Source organism: Rhipicephalus microplus, chromosome 4, assembly GCF_043290135.1.
Source record: "Rhipicephalus microplus isolate Deutch F79 chromosome 4, USDA_Rmic, whole genome shotgun sequence".
NCBI lineage: Eukaryota > Metazoa > Arthropoda > Arachnida > Ixodida > Ixodidae > Rhipicephalus > Rhipicephalus microplus.
This window is the reverse complement of record NC_134703.1, coordinates 146,232,047-146,247,401: the sequence shown is the minus strand read 5'-3', so window position 1 is coordinate 146,247,401 and position 15,355 is coordinate 146,232,047. Positions and strand designations below refer to the sequence as shown.

General features: G+C 45.9%; 1 non-coding gene across 1 annotated transcript; it reads right to left on the bottom strand.

Moving 5' to 3' along the window:
• Positions 1-11,508: 11,508 nt before the first annotated feature.
• TRNAT-CGU (transfer RNA threonine (anticodon CGU)) lies at positions 11,509-11,581 on the bottom strand. The gene has a single exon. It is a non-coding gene; the product is annotated as a tRNA-Thr (tRNA).
• Positions 11,582-15,355: the final 3,774 nt, after the last annotated feature.

The window sequence follows — 15,355 nt, the reverse complement described above, 5'->3', positions numbered from 1 at the left end:
AAGGGTAAGCGTCCTTGTTTCAACCCCTGCCGACGCCCATGCTAAAAGTGTAGCAATGCACTATTCATGGGTTCTGAAGCTGTTCTGACCCTTCCGAATCGAACCCTGCTCCTTCATTTTCTGCGTCCGTATAGTTACAACGCAATATTTTCCTATATATTGCATATATCAGCCTTTTCAACGCCTCAGGGTACACAAAACGCTGAGACCTCAAATCCTAGGCTCTTACCAACCTGCACAACCGCACTCATCCGTCGCGCCTGCGATTTGTCAGAGGCCAAGCAGATTCTCCGTGGCAAGCATACTATCATCATATCAGTGTACTTAATCATTACACATAGTGAACTGCCTCTCATTACGCACTCCGCGCTGGCTGAGATGGATGGTTCCGCAGGAGCCTTCCGTCACCGCATTGCACGGGAATGCCAGGTCCCGGCCAGCTCGTGTAATGCATGGATGGGTGCGCACAGCATTTCTTGTGCACCGCGTTGCCCTTTTGGTTCTATTAGCGCACTGCTCGGCTGCTCACCTAAAAGTTGTCGGTTCAGTCCAGGCTACGGTGGTTGCACTCCGAGGAAGACGAAACGGTAGAGACCTGTGTACTGTGTAATGTCAATGCGCGTCAAACAACACCAGATGGCCTGAATTTTCGCAACCCTCCGCCACCACGCCTCTCATAAGCATAACGTGCTTTTCGGGCGTAAAACTCCTGATAATATTGCTCTTTTATTAGTGCTCACCATGCGCTTTACCTGGGAGCTCGTGTGGGCTCGTGTAGGTCATGTGGCAGCAAAAAATGAAGCGAAAATTCTATGGCCCTACGTGTGCAGTGCGTTTTCTATGCGCATACTTTCTTCAGTTGGAGAAACATTAGGGTGGTCTTCAGTAACTGACGAAGTGGAAGCAAGTCTCAGTAAAGTTTGGGGATGGTTTTTTTAGAGGCGAAGATCCTTAAAGCGGCACCCGTTCGTCCCTCGTAGTAGTGCGTAACATGTCTTACGCTTTGAACTGCAAGGTGGTGCCGGTGGGAGATTTCTTCTGTGCGTTGTTTAGCAATTAAAAAATTCGCAGCATGCCCGTTAACTAAAAGCCGAATTCTTCTATCTCCCATCCCCCATTAGCAGCCATTGGCATGTACATTGAGCACTATCTGACAAAAAAGGGTTGCTATATATTATACTCGCTGGGCGTAGCCTCCTTGGTTTTAGAAAGGTTTAGCGAGCGTTGGGCCACAGTGCCATGAATACAGTGAACTAGTATATACCATGAACACGAGATGGTTAAAGGTGGGAAGTAGACACGAAGCACAAGCCATAAGAAAGTGTGCGTGTGCCTCCTCTCGTTTAGTCCTTGGAATGCCCGCTGGATGGCGGTGCTTCTATATGCGGAATATATGATGAAAAGATGTGAGATGGTGGTACACGGAGTGTTGACTACATGGGCGAACGGACACACAGATATATGCATGGATGGACGCGCGGATGGCTGCATGGATAAATGAACGCATGGACAGACGCAGGGGTGGATGCATAGACGAACGCATGGATGGACGTGCGGACGCACAAACAGACGCACGCACAAACGGGTGGATAGGGTGCACGGACGGTCACACAGGCGGACGCATGGACGGACGCATATATGATGAAAAGATGCGATATCGTGGTACTTGGAGTGTTGACTAGATGGACGAACGGACACACAGACAGATGCATGGACGGACGCACGGATGGCTGCATGGACGGACGCACGGACGAACGCAGGGATGGACGCACGGATGGACGTGCGGGTGCACGAACAGACACACGCGCGGACGGGTGGATGGACGCACGGGCGGTCACACAGACGGACGTATGATTCGCCCCACTCTCCATCATTCACCCCGTGGATATGCTGCCATTTTTTTTTGTATCATTATTCGCTAATACCGTTGGCCACTAAGAAGAACGCCGTCGTAACATTTGACTTGCATAGTTTATTACCCCGTGGGTACGTTCCGTATGTCGTTTCATTATTTACTTTTTTTCCCGCGCGATCCTCACAAAAATATGCAGAAGTGTATATATCGTGTATAGTATTTATAAGAATAATTGATAGTGAAGCTGCCCTCCGCAATAACGGAACAGTACACTAAGTGCCGTGAGTTTTGCGTGCATCGATACCTTATTGTCCGATAAGTGTTTCCCGCTGAGAGCTATACAGAACACAGTCCGTGCGTTTCGGCTTGTCCATTTAAGGCAGCACCTATCGGTTGCTAACTATGAGCTTTGAGCAGCTTTTCCATCATTTCTTCATTATGACTTGTTAATATGGCTCCCGCCCTCGTTTTCCACGGCCCTGTTTCATTTTTTATAGCGGGTTTCAAAACTTCCTCCTACTATCTTTTTCCTCCAGTGCTGTTAAAAACTACACAGTGCCTTGAATAGACCGCATCCATTGCCGAGAGACTATACTTTACGAGGCGCTCATATGTTGAGTGCTGTGCTGTTCACGTTATCATGCTTTTCTTCTAGTTCGGGCAAGCATATTGCGAAATGAAGTATTCTGTTCTTTAAGTACCGTTTTTTTGTTAATTAATTATTTACTATTACTTTTATGCATATCCTTCCGGAAGCTGTGTGTAAAACTTGCTAGCGTCTGCGGTGATAAAATCTTTGCGAAGTGAACTTAAGTGCAGCGAAAGATTTTGCTACACCGTTGATTATATCTTTCGTCGTATCGAAAGGAACTAATGGCAAACATTAATACTTTTCCTTCGGTCAAATGCCTCGTGACGCTTCGTGAACACGGGTTGGTTTGTTTTGTTCTTTCCCAGAATACGTGTTTACTCTTTTGTTTTTTTTACTTTATTTTATATCCTAGAGTGTGTATTCAATCTTTTTCACTTCCGTGTTGATGAAGACTATATACGCGCATTCAAGATCGCTGCTCTTGCTTCTATCTACTCGGTTTCTTATTTGGAGATAAAAGCTGGTTACGATCATGTCACATGATGTAGGTATGTGGTAATATGCTAAGTTATCTCGCATCACTGTATTTTACTCATCTCCGAGATATAATCATAATATTATAGTGTTTATGTCCCATAACTACGATATGATCGTGAGATGCTACAAAGGATGTATTTGGAAATTTTGATTATCGGGTGTTCTTTAACGTGCACCATGTGTGTGTGAGGGAGATTTTACTATAAGCAGAGAGGTCGGCCAGAGCTAGTTCGCTCTAGCCTGCTACTCTACACAGGGGATAAGGGAAGGAGAAAGGCTGATTTGATGGATATGGGGTTTAACGTCCCAAAACCACCATACGATTATGAGAGACGCCGTAGAAGAGGGCTCCGGAAATTTCGACCACCCGGGGTTCATTAACGTGCACCCAAATCTGAGCACATGGGCCTACAACATTTCCGCCTCCATCGGAAATGCAGCCGCCACAGCCGCGATTCGAGCCCGCGACCTGCGGGTCAGCAGCCGAGTACCTTAGCCACTAGACCACCGCGGCGGGGTGGAAGGGGAAAGAAAAGAGGGATGGAGGATGATGATGCGGACAGGAAGAGGTGGTGCGTATGTACGGTAGCCAATTATCATAGTACCCTACAGTCTATTATCTAGTCCAGTGCTTTTAATAAAGTCTAAAACAGCCCTTGTAGCAGTTTTTGACACTGTTTGGTCTTTCACAGCTGACAAAATGTGGCTTTCACTTAGTGGCGTTCATCCGATGATTGCCAACGTTGAAGCTAGCTTCTTTTTTTTGCGCCACGTAGAATGGGCAGTCCCAAAATATATGAGCTAAAGTTTTGCGCCCTTGGCAGCGCTCACAATTCAGGCTGTCCGCACGGCTGATTAGGTGGGTGTATAGTGACGAGTGAAGGCGACGCCCAGTCGAATCCGGTGCATCATACCAGCATGTCTTCGGCTGATTTTAGCCGGAAGACGATAAGTCATTTCGGGGTATGTTTCTCGCAGACGCTTGTTCCGATAATCTGGAGGGCTGACAGTATGTATAAATAAGTAAATAAATATCTTGTTAACGTAAGTTCAGTGGAAAACGACGAATCATGTTAACACTGCCGTTAGCGTTACAAAATAGTGTTATAAAAGGACACTTCAAGCAAAAAGAAAATCTTCCAGCCTTGAGGTAAACGTCACATCAGTATATGGAGGCTGTGAACTTACCCATCACTTAAAAAGAAAGGCTACTGCATACATTAACATTGACAGAGGCCGTAGGTTGAGACCATTGCATTGCACTCGAAACGCAAGAGCTGATACTTTGTCTATATTTGGTGATTAAGTTTTTAACTTCCGTGTAACACTGCTAACGTTTCAGTTAACGTTTCACTTGTCAAAATTTCAACTCCAGAACCCCCCCACCCCCCTGTTTTCGGATTTTTTCCATCTTTGTAACAGTGTTGGCAACCATGGACAGTAACATACGCTGCGACTTTCGGTTGACGTACTAGTGCACTTATTGGATAAATTTAGATTTTTCTACTGCCGCGTGCTTATAATACTTTCGTGGTGCGCTCTGCTGAGGAAATAGATGTGTTCTGATAAATAATGCACAAAAACATGCTTGGGACCACATTTGTCGTTTTCTTTTTCTTCCTCGCTGATGAGACTCAGTCAGATGATGCGTGCGCTCTTCTCTCGGTACTTTTTCTGAGCCCCGCGCACCGCCGAACTTAGGCAACGGCGCTGCCTACAAAATGAGCAAAGAAGCGTAGACGTGACGAAAGTTAGCAAAGCACCCCGATGAGACCTTGCGGGGTGCGGCCGCTGACTACCCTCCTTGCTGAGGGCCGTAATCTTAAGTGCATCAATCAGCCCTTTTGCCTCAGGTAACCTCGGCGGGGCTGCGGCGAGTTCAAGCTTGCCAGTCGCGTTCCAGTGGCGCGCGCCCGCTGACTGTCCGTTTTTCTCCAAAGGAGGGCGCCACCCGACGGTGCGCCGGCTGTCTTCGCCGCGAAGACGACGCCGAGGTGCCGCCGCCATCGAACTGCGCTGCTGAGCGCCGCCGCGCTGGAAGCTTGCGCGCCCGGCGGTTATTCCGAATCGCCCACTGGCGTTTCATTGAAGACAGCTTTAAGGCGGACCTGTTGGTGTTCATTCATTTTCAGCGGTGCGCTAAGGTCATCTCAATCTTCAGCGGTACACTAACAAACACAGTTTGTATGCCCTGAATGCTATTCGTTCTTTACTGTGTATGTGCTAACTAAGCGCACCATTGCAGATGAGTGGCATTTAGAAACACACTTTCGTGAAAGAAAGAAAGAAAGAGAGAAAGAGAGAAAGAAAAAAGAAAGAAAGAAAGAAAGAAAGAAGGAAAGAAAGAAAGAAAGAAAGAAAGAAAGAAAGAAAGAAAGAAAGAAAGAAAGAAAGAAAGAAAGAAAGAAAGAAGAATATCTTATTTGGATAGCAACCTTACAGATACAGTGGCAAGATAAAAAGGCATCGATGCCTGAAAGAGGCTGGTCCCTTCATAGATTACGCACCAGCCAAGCGACTGTGTATAAGACAAAAAGGACACACAAAACATCTAAAAACTTGCATTATGCCAATCAAAAGCAACATTGTTCGTTAACATGTGACAACAACAGATAAACAGAATAGCTGGAAACAACGCGTAAAATTCAGCTACTGTCTCACATACGCTGAATGCAATCACATCAGTGCCCAATACACAGCATAAACGATCTGCAATCTGCGTTGCCCTTTTGGATTTAGGACCTGCCCTGGCAGCTGAGCGGCCCAGCAGTCGCTTTGGTGGTTTCGATTTCTGGCCACAACTGGCACAACACGAAGGGAGCGCAGTGCGAACCTACGCGTGTACGTATATAAGATTTAGACGCCTGATACGGAACCCCTTTAGGTCTAAACTGTAGTTTGCAGTTCTCGGCTAACTTAGAAGTGTGGCAGCTTGGGCTAGTTGGTATGGCATGACGATAGTTATAGCGCGAGGACAAAACGACGACACAGAGACTTTCGTGTCCTTCTTGTCTCTGTGTCGTCGTTTTGTTCTCGCGCTATAACTATCGTCTCGGCTAAGGCGTGCCTCGTAATCACATCGGGGTTTTGTCAAGAAAAACAAAGCCTATACTTTTTAATTGCGTTATTCCAAACATTGGAACAGCAAAGGTAGAAATCATGGAGTATCGAGGGCGCAAGCTGATGGATGCTGAAGATCAAATGCCGTTGAATTTCTCGTTGTGATTTTGTCGATGGTGTTTTGTTTTTATTACCGCTTGCCTTATTTTAGCTCTGCATACAGCGGTATTCCTATCGTGTTCTTACACCTGAATTGATCTACTTGCGCCTGAAGTATTTAGTGACACTAATTTTTGGAGCTAACTTAGCTCCGCTATACAAATAGTCACTGTCTGCTCCTCATCCCTGTTTTCTACCACGCAGCTTATACGGCGATCACGAATCACCAACTGGCCCAATTGTCCAACTTGATACGAATAGTCTGCGAGAAAAAAAAAGAAAATGTGAAAGAAGTGGGAAGAAAGTGTGGCTCTGAGAAAGTGTGAAATTGATTAAATGCCTCTAGGATACCTCGTTTTGACATTGAAGCTGATTTTCGCACTGCGGACCTATACACTGACACCAACATTCGCATGAAGTCAGGCCACAGCATCGATTCCGGCAACTTGACGCACCCGTATGGCTTGTCGTGATCATGCCACGCACTGAAAGAAACAAAACGGTCGCTTGTGCGCCTCCTACGAAGACATTGGGCAGAGCTGTCGCAGAAACTTCACGATATATCGCGCGAGCACAGGACGAGAAGCTCATCGTGCACATAGAACCAAAGGTAGCTTTCAACAACATGCTATAATATTCAAGTATGGAGCTCTCTAGGGACCTTGGCTGTTGCACGATGCCATCGTCGCTCGGCGTAATGAAGCAAAAAAATCGCATATAGCACAGCATATATCTGTGCGTAGCGTATTGAGCGCGCGCTCGCGTCGAAGAAAAGTTTTCTTCCTCTTTTCCTTCCAGCGACTTGATGACGACGCAGAGCACTTTCAGCAGCCGGGCTGTCGAATAACGCTGCCGTCGCCTGGCGTTGAAATACCGTGTGTGAAAATAAAAGATGCAAGCGAATATAGAAATATAGAAAGAGAGGGAAGGATAGCAAGAAAAAGTAGAAATAAATAAAAAGAGGGACAGTAAACAACAGAAAAAACTAGAAAGTACAAAAAGCAAGAAGAAGAGGAAAGAAAGAGAAAACCGAAGGGAAACAAAGAAGTCTGTCCAGCTCGGCAGCTCCGCACTTTACTCAAGATTGGCCCTGCGAAGCTGGCTTGTTAATTTTTTTCCTGCGGGCCCTCAAGCTTAACAGTCCATTTTCTATGTTTTAGATAGCTTGGCCTTTCATTTGACCACATACAAAGCAATAAACGACAACAAATTTTTTGGCGTTCGTATCACTTCAAAGTAGCGTGTAAGCTTGCCATCCATCTATTACTCAAAAAACCATTTCCACAAGAAAAGGTGATGGGACATCGAACTTGAGTGCCCTGCTCACAAAGCTCCAAACACGGCTGGCGTTGAGTCGGAAATGGTGGCTTGAAACGAAGAGAAATCGTTGAACGGCGTTTAGCTATACGTCCACTTGTCGAAACGCTGTCTCGGGCGACGTCTCTTGTTCAAGAATATCTCATCACATCTGCTCACACAAAATTATTTCAGCACTTTCACAATATTTACACTTCTTACGACGTTTACGATAGATCAAAAGAAAGAGATTCAAGGAAGACTTATATTCGTAACTGTTGATGTCACGAATGAAAAGACAAAGTTTAGGGTAACTGAACTATACTTGCAATTTTTTAGACTCACTGGCGATTTTTTTTGCAGGTGTGCGTGCACGTACATCTGATATCTTCTTTTTATAACTAGCAGATGGTTTTCTTTATTGTATGGTCACGAATATGTTATTGCCTGCCTCGTCCTCCTTACTTATTTTTTCCTATGAACAGGTGTAGCAGCGGCCTTTTGTTACGCTGTCGTTGCGAAAAGAGAGACAGCTTAGGCACGTATCTTGTTCCTCCATTACGTTGATAGATAAATATACGTTGTGAGTATAGGAAGAGAAAGAGGCGGGCGGAAAGACATGCGTTGTGAAACATTCAGCGACCATACCAGGCTGATTCAACACTCTTTTCTTCTGAGCGTTTTATCAAAAATGAAATGTTTGTCTCATCTGCCATGACCCAATCACCTTTTCAGTTGTCTGAGAAGTCAATAGGTGTCGCAAACTTTTCTTCAGGGTATTATAAAAGGATACGCAAGACAAAGGGTTATTGCTAGAGCTGCTGAAATATTTGAGAAGCGCAAGAACATACAGCGGGACAAGTACTATTCTGCCACACATTTTCAAAATATTTCAGCCCGAAGATCTAAATCTGGACCTCCCGTGGCCTTTGGAAAATCGCACTTCCAGCAGTTTGGATAGACAAAAATACAAATCGATGTTTGGGTTGTATTTTTCGAGCTTACCTGGAACCGCGTCCCCCGCATAATAGCACGCACCCTCGCATCGTACTGGGTAGGTGTTGGAGCTAACAACTGTGGCACTGGATTTTGTTCGAAGCACCGCTCGCCGCCATGACTACTAGCAGTTCTAGCAAACACTTCCAGGTTCCACGCACATGAACGATAAAATGGTTGTTTATTGCCGTCGTGGTAGCTAAATTCGTAGAGCACCAGACGCTTAATATGATGGTTGCGGGCTCGGAGCCCACCAAGCATAAGCATGCACAAGGTTTCACTTCAGAATGAGGTTGAGGTCGGGGGGGGGGGGGGGGGCGTTTATCTCAGCGCACGCTTATCTGTTAAGTCCATGCCTGGCAGGCTTTGTGACTGCCACCCCCCCCCCCCACTTTTTTTGTGACTAGGGAAAGTTAACAAAGAGACGAGCTTCTCGAACCATTCCCGTTCGCATTTGTTTTCAAAAAGCGCTTAGGGGGCATTTTCCGTACAACATTATTATTTCTCAAGTCCTGCTGAGCTTTTTGGGTGGAGCTATTTGTCCACAACAATAGTACGGCTGGATAACGTCATTTTTTAAGAAAAACAGACCTTAACTGGTTGCGGTTCAGTCACTTTCAACGACCTGACAAAAATAAGAAAATGTATATTGGTAGAATTGCTTACGCTGAGTATATTTCATGTCATGCGTATATAACGGAAAAGAGATAGAAGAAAGGAAATTGGGTGATTAAGTGCCCGCACAACAACATCAATACCGTGCAAATGAAAGGCCTAACGCATTATTAAAGAAGCCTCGGAAGAAAAAAAGACTGAAGGACACCCGAAGAGCAGACAATAAGAGCTGTACTTAATAAAGGGGGACAAAAAAAAGAACGAACGAACATACATTCTCCCGTACACGGTGAAGGCATAGGATAAGCTCTGAACTGGGACAGAACTTCGTTGAAGATGCTAAAGGTTAACGAGTTTTCTTTCTTCCGTAGTATTTTCTGTTGTTTAAATACCATTGTTCGCGATTCCGAGTTTTGCATCTCGTCGCTGTTATTTCGCAAACCACATAATAATGGTGTTTGGCAGAGTTTCTCTCGCATACACCGATATTCATTTATTCTGTTTGAACAGGTTTTAGGAGTGTCGGACAGTAAATAGAAGTGAGAAAGTGGATATTTTGTTGGCGCTTCTGAAAATCCTCCTTATCGGCCCTAGTGGAGATATTGGAGGAGGCGATAATGTTTTCAGGATGTAAATAGTAGATGTGGGGTTTAACATCCCGAAACCTCCATATGATTATGAGAGACGCCGTAGTAAAGGGCTCTGGAAATTTTGACCACCTGGGGTCCTTCAACGTGCACCCAAATCTGGGCACACGGGTCTACAACATTTGCGCCTCCATCAGAAATGCAGCCGCCACAGCTGGGATTCGATCCCGCGACCTGCATGCGGGTCAGCAGCCGAGTACCTTGGCCACTAGACCACCCCGGTTAGGCAACCATCGACACTCTGCAGCGATGAAAACTGTGATTATGTGTGACAGCAGATGATGCCGTGACTGCACTTCATGGTGAAACACTCTGACGAGTGTATACAATTCGCTTTTCAAAAGCTCTTCTTCGCAAGAAAAACATATCATGTGGTGCGTAGTGAACTTGATTTATGCTATTTCTCTATTTCGTGCGAAGGTGTTATACTAAGTTTCAGCGTGAATTAACTTGGAGCATTGGTGCGAAAAGTCAGCACTGTAGAAGCGAAGACGCGATATAAATGACGCCTCAACCTTATTGCGAAGCTTGAAATGAAGGTGAATGCCCTCAAATAACACCACCATGCTACTCACATCAATCACAGTGGCTTTCCGCGCAGTTGCTTTTACGTTTTCCATGCCCTTTTATTTGTCTAGCTTAATCAATATAGCCAGGCATTCAAACATTCGCCACATTGAGCAAATCGCCGCAGAAAGCTTTCGGGAATCCGCAACTCGGTGCACATACATCACGTTCGCACGCGTCAAAAGAAGAATGACTGTCGAGCCACTACACACGAGGCTTCCGAAACTTTCTTTGAGTTTTAACAACAAGAAAAAAAGTGCTTCAAAACTTAAAGTCGCACCCTATTTGCGTAAGAGCAAGAAGAGAGACCCAACAGGCACTTCTCCCTCTGTTCGTCATCGCGAAGTTTCATTTAATCTACGGCAGCCAATCAGCTGTGAGCCGAAGCTCTTATTTCCATATTCACAGAGAAGCAGTTCGCGCAGCTTTCGCCACTGCTGACGACTATACTTCGAACCCTTACACGCGGCCGCTGTCGCAACGCCTAAAGCTCGGCGATTCGCTTTCGGCTTCGCCTTGCGCTGCTCCTTTCAATGCACGCGTCGTTTATCTCATTCCGTCTCGGTCGCCGCGGTATTGTGTCGAAAGATTCGCTCGGCGTGCCACTATATGGCCTCCGCAAGTCGAAATGCGTGCGCCCGAACGAAAGTTGCGCAATGTAGCTTGTGGGTTTGTGGGGCTTTCACGAAGACAATATATATATACACGACCATGAATCTTTAGTGATGTGAAGTAAATATGGCGCGAAATTGAAAAATTCTTCGGATGCGGCGGAATGGCAGAAGGCACCCTCCTGCTTTCTTTGCAGTTTTCGAGTTTTAACGCAAGACCGTTATCTTTTTCTTCATTGTTTTTTTTTCTCCTGGTATAATCTCTTATCCATATTCAGCGACGTAACGCATGAATGACGGCCAATTTGGAGGAGCCCGCTGACAATTTGCTTTTCTTTAGTTTTTTGTCTCCCATTGCTAAAGTATATATATATATATATATATATATATATTATAAGGGAAAGAAGTGTATACCTAAGGGCTCGTTTTTCCGTGTTTTAACACAATATTAATGAGATATAACAGACAGTAATGCCAAGGAATGTACAGGGGAAGTTATTAAAACCAATGGAATGTAAATAAGAAGAAAGAAAAGTGGATGAAAAAATTAGAAAAGTGGATGAAAAAATTACCAACTGTGAGCAGGAATCGAACCTACGACCTTCGAATTACGCGTTCGATGCTCTAACCACTGAGCTATCACAGCGGCCCTCCCTCCATCCACTTTTTTGGGTTTATCTGTGAATTTAGAAGTAGGAGTGACAGTCAGCGCCATCTATAAGCCAAACAACGAGTGTGAAACACTCTTATGCGCATGTTTGGCGCCACGTAGCACGTGAACTTATTATGAGTGGGCAGCTGATTAATTGTCCCTCTTATACAACCTAAACACACCAAGTCTGCCAGTACGAGACCCTCGTTCAATGAAATAAGGGAAGAATATATATAATATATATATATATATATATATATATATATATATATATATATATATATATATATATATATATATATATTCGAAGCCAGGCTGGGTGTTTACGTTCATATCTTCCAAATAATTGGATCTGGTTGCACAACAGGCTTCATGTTTCAGAAATAGAAAGAAACAATAATATATATATCGTAGAGAAAAGGCGACACAGTGACGAGTGTAAGTCGGAGCTTCCAGCATGGTCTAAAGTGATTACCTAGAGCGGCTTTCTTCATAGCTTGAACTAAAAGCAGCCCATCTTCAGTAAGTTTTTTTGTAGCGCACGTAAAAAAACAGGAATAAATGAAGGCACATATCGACAGCGAGAGCGCTAACTTCCAACATAGCTTATTCTCGGAAACCAGGGAACATTTATGCAATTGTCTTGCGAGTCACAGTCATGTAAGCACGTGAACAAACGAACAACACACACACACACACACACACACACACACATATATATATATATATATATATATATATATAAAGAGGCATCTCGTGAAAGCAGCCACCTTGTCAGAGGTTGTAACACTCCCTGCTTGAGGACAGAGAAATCAGAATCGATGTTTACGTTGTTCTTATGTCTTCTCTTTTGGTCAATGCATTGCAACCTATAGACCCACAACATGCAGGTTATAGATGTGCTCTTCCGTCTTCTTGCGTTCGCATCCGCGACCATCGAAAACATGCTCAGAGAGCTATGAGCTTGTTCCGTGTGCCTCGCTGGTTTTTCCCGTTGTTGTATAAGTTTCGGGACACCGGACTTTCCTCAAGAACACGGACTACAAGGTGTGTGTCAGAGATTTCGCGCAATCTGTTCCACAAACACGGCTCCCCGATGGCGAAAGAGAGAGATAAAAAGAAAATCTTCCCTAACGCAAGAGAAGGTCTGACTTTTTGAGAAGGCAAGGTGTCAGAGAAGATGTTAGAAAAAAAAAAAAAAGAAGCATCCCTCTCTCGCGTTTTCTTTTCGGTAGCGAGCAGTAGAAACATGACTGCTCCGTTAATTAGAAGTCTCCCGGTACACAACACATGTCGCTTTCTTGCGGCGGAAGCAAAGAAAACTCCGTGCTCCTGCATACAGGGAACCAACAACACCTCGGTGCAAATTGCACATTTCTCGCGCAGCCAAAGGCAGCCCACAGCAGCCGGCGGCGGTGTTTTTCCGCGTAGCGTGCCCTGCGACCATGCACCACGCGAGGCGGTCAAAGCCGCTCATTTTCCCGCTGGGTGCTGCAGATCTTTCTCCTCGGCGAGACAGGGTCCTCCCTTCTAGCGACAGGGTGGCGGCGGTTTACATGCAGATAAACAAAACGCACCGACAGACAGGTGAGGAGAACTGGCCTGCACGTCTGCGGGAGGTAGGAGGGGGGAAGGGGTCAAGAACGAGCCGGAGAAAAACACAGAGAGCGGACAAATAAGAAAGCTGCAGGTCGTCTTCGGCAACGGCCGAGCATGGCAGCGAGAAGGACGCCTTTGGGAGCACCGCCCCTCGGCGGCGGACGACGAAGCTGGACTAGTCCTCCTGCCTTCGCACGCGTTTATGTGCGTGTTTGCCACTATCCCCCTCCGCTGGCGTCCCACCCGGACACCTGCCACCCTGTACTCGATTTGCCGCTTTTATTAGCAGAGCGGCGCACCCCTGGAGCGACTGCGAATCTATACGTGTGCACAAATGTTGCACTGACAGCCTAGCGAGTGCAGAAGTAGAATTTCCTATCGGGTAAGGAAAGCTTAGGGTTAGGATAGCTTATAGGACGAGCAGAAGAATGAACTTTCAGCGCTTGCATCAGGCTAGAGAAAAAAATGCTCCGGAAAATTTTAGAGTGTGTTAAACCCCACGAGTTGTGGGAGCTGAATAGCGTCACGCGTGCAGAAATGTGCGGAAGTGTGCGAATGAAACAATGTCTTGCCCTGGTAGTTGTGCGTCACCTTTCGCAAAGACGACGACTTTCTATCGCACCAATCTTCATTCGTGAACGTAACGTACGAAAACATGACAGAAACATTAAAACGGAACAGAAAGCGAAGCTGTGCCTTATACTTACTCTTTATGCTCCTAAGTTCTTTTTGAAAATACTAAGTTCCCGTAACAGACAACCTGCAGCTGTTATATAAGTCTTCAAGGACCTTTATGCGGAACTTGCTGTCACGTTGCAAAGTAAATCTGTCGGTAGAGTATGCAGGTAACATGCCCCTCTATTGTGAGCTAAAACATCATTGAATCTTGAAAATCATCCTACGAGTTTGTCCTGCTTATGGGCAGTATTCCAGAAAATGAGCCCATTCGGTAAAGTTTTAACATTCTTCATCTCTTAACGCAAAGCCATATATATATATACAGTAGAAGCCGCAGAAGTTAGGTGCGTGAGGCCGTAATTACGTCGCAACAATGGCTAATGAAGTCGCAACAGTTTATAACCATGAAGCTTAGAGACGTGGCTTAACTACGTGTACGTTTATTGCTTACGCTTGTAAAGTTATAGTGTGTGTGTTTGTGTGTGTGTGTTGTGTGTGTGTGTGTGTGCGGGTGTGCGTGTGTGCGTGTGTGTGTGTGTGTGTGTGTGCGTGTGTCCCTGAAAAGCGTTGGTCAGATTTCTGTCCTATAAAACGTAAACACCAACATATTTCTCTACCGGCTGGAATATCTGCAGACACTTTGAAAGGTGGGCACGTAGTGACGTATCAGCCGACACACCGTAGTGACATATAATCCCTATCAAAAGGAATCCACGAAACGAGAATTCTTCCCCAAATATTGCACATTGAGAGGAAGATGTGATATCAAAGCAATTGTAACGCATAAGATACACACGTTTACTGAAAGATGACAAAGCAGTGCAAAGCAGTGCTAGTTGCCTTGTTAAAACCACCGCAACACCCCTCCAGTTACGCAACAGAACTGTGCTCATCGACTTTGGCGACGGCGCCCACTCGCACCAATGGCGCGGGCCATCTGCCGGGGGTGTCCCTGAAACCGAAACCGGTTTTGTTTTTGTTTTTCTTCCTTCCGCGAGAGAGACTGCTCTTGCGCACGACGTGTTACCGGTGCGTCCGACACGAGCGCATAATTCAGGCTTTGTTCCTGCACACCAAGAGCACGTGTAGCGCCGCTAGTAAGTAACCTGTTCGACAGGCGGCGGCCGCCACCCCCCACCCTCTTCACGGCAGATTTCCCGCCAGGTACGCTATGCGCTGTGGCAACGACGGTGGCAGGTGGGGGGTCATTCACGTAACGAAGTGAACACTGCAAGACGGGGGCGTGACCCTGCCGCACGAGGTGTTTTTGCCGCTGCGAGTCCAATGTTTCTCGTTGGCATAACCCGCGCCAGGCGCTCGTCAGGGTGTTCTCTACACCCTTGCCCCCCTCCGCCTTCCTTCTTCCTTGCCTGTCTCCTCTTCATATTTCTTGTTTTAACCTTGCGTGTACTCGGCAGCCTACAAAGGAGTGGGAGCATGCACGACATTGGGAAAGCACGTCACGGCAAGGCTGATGACAAGACGTCTGAA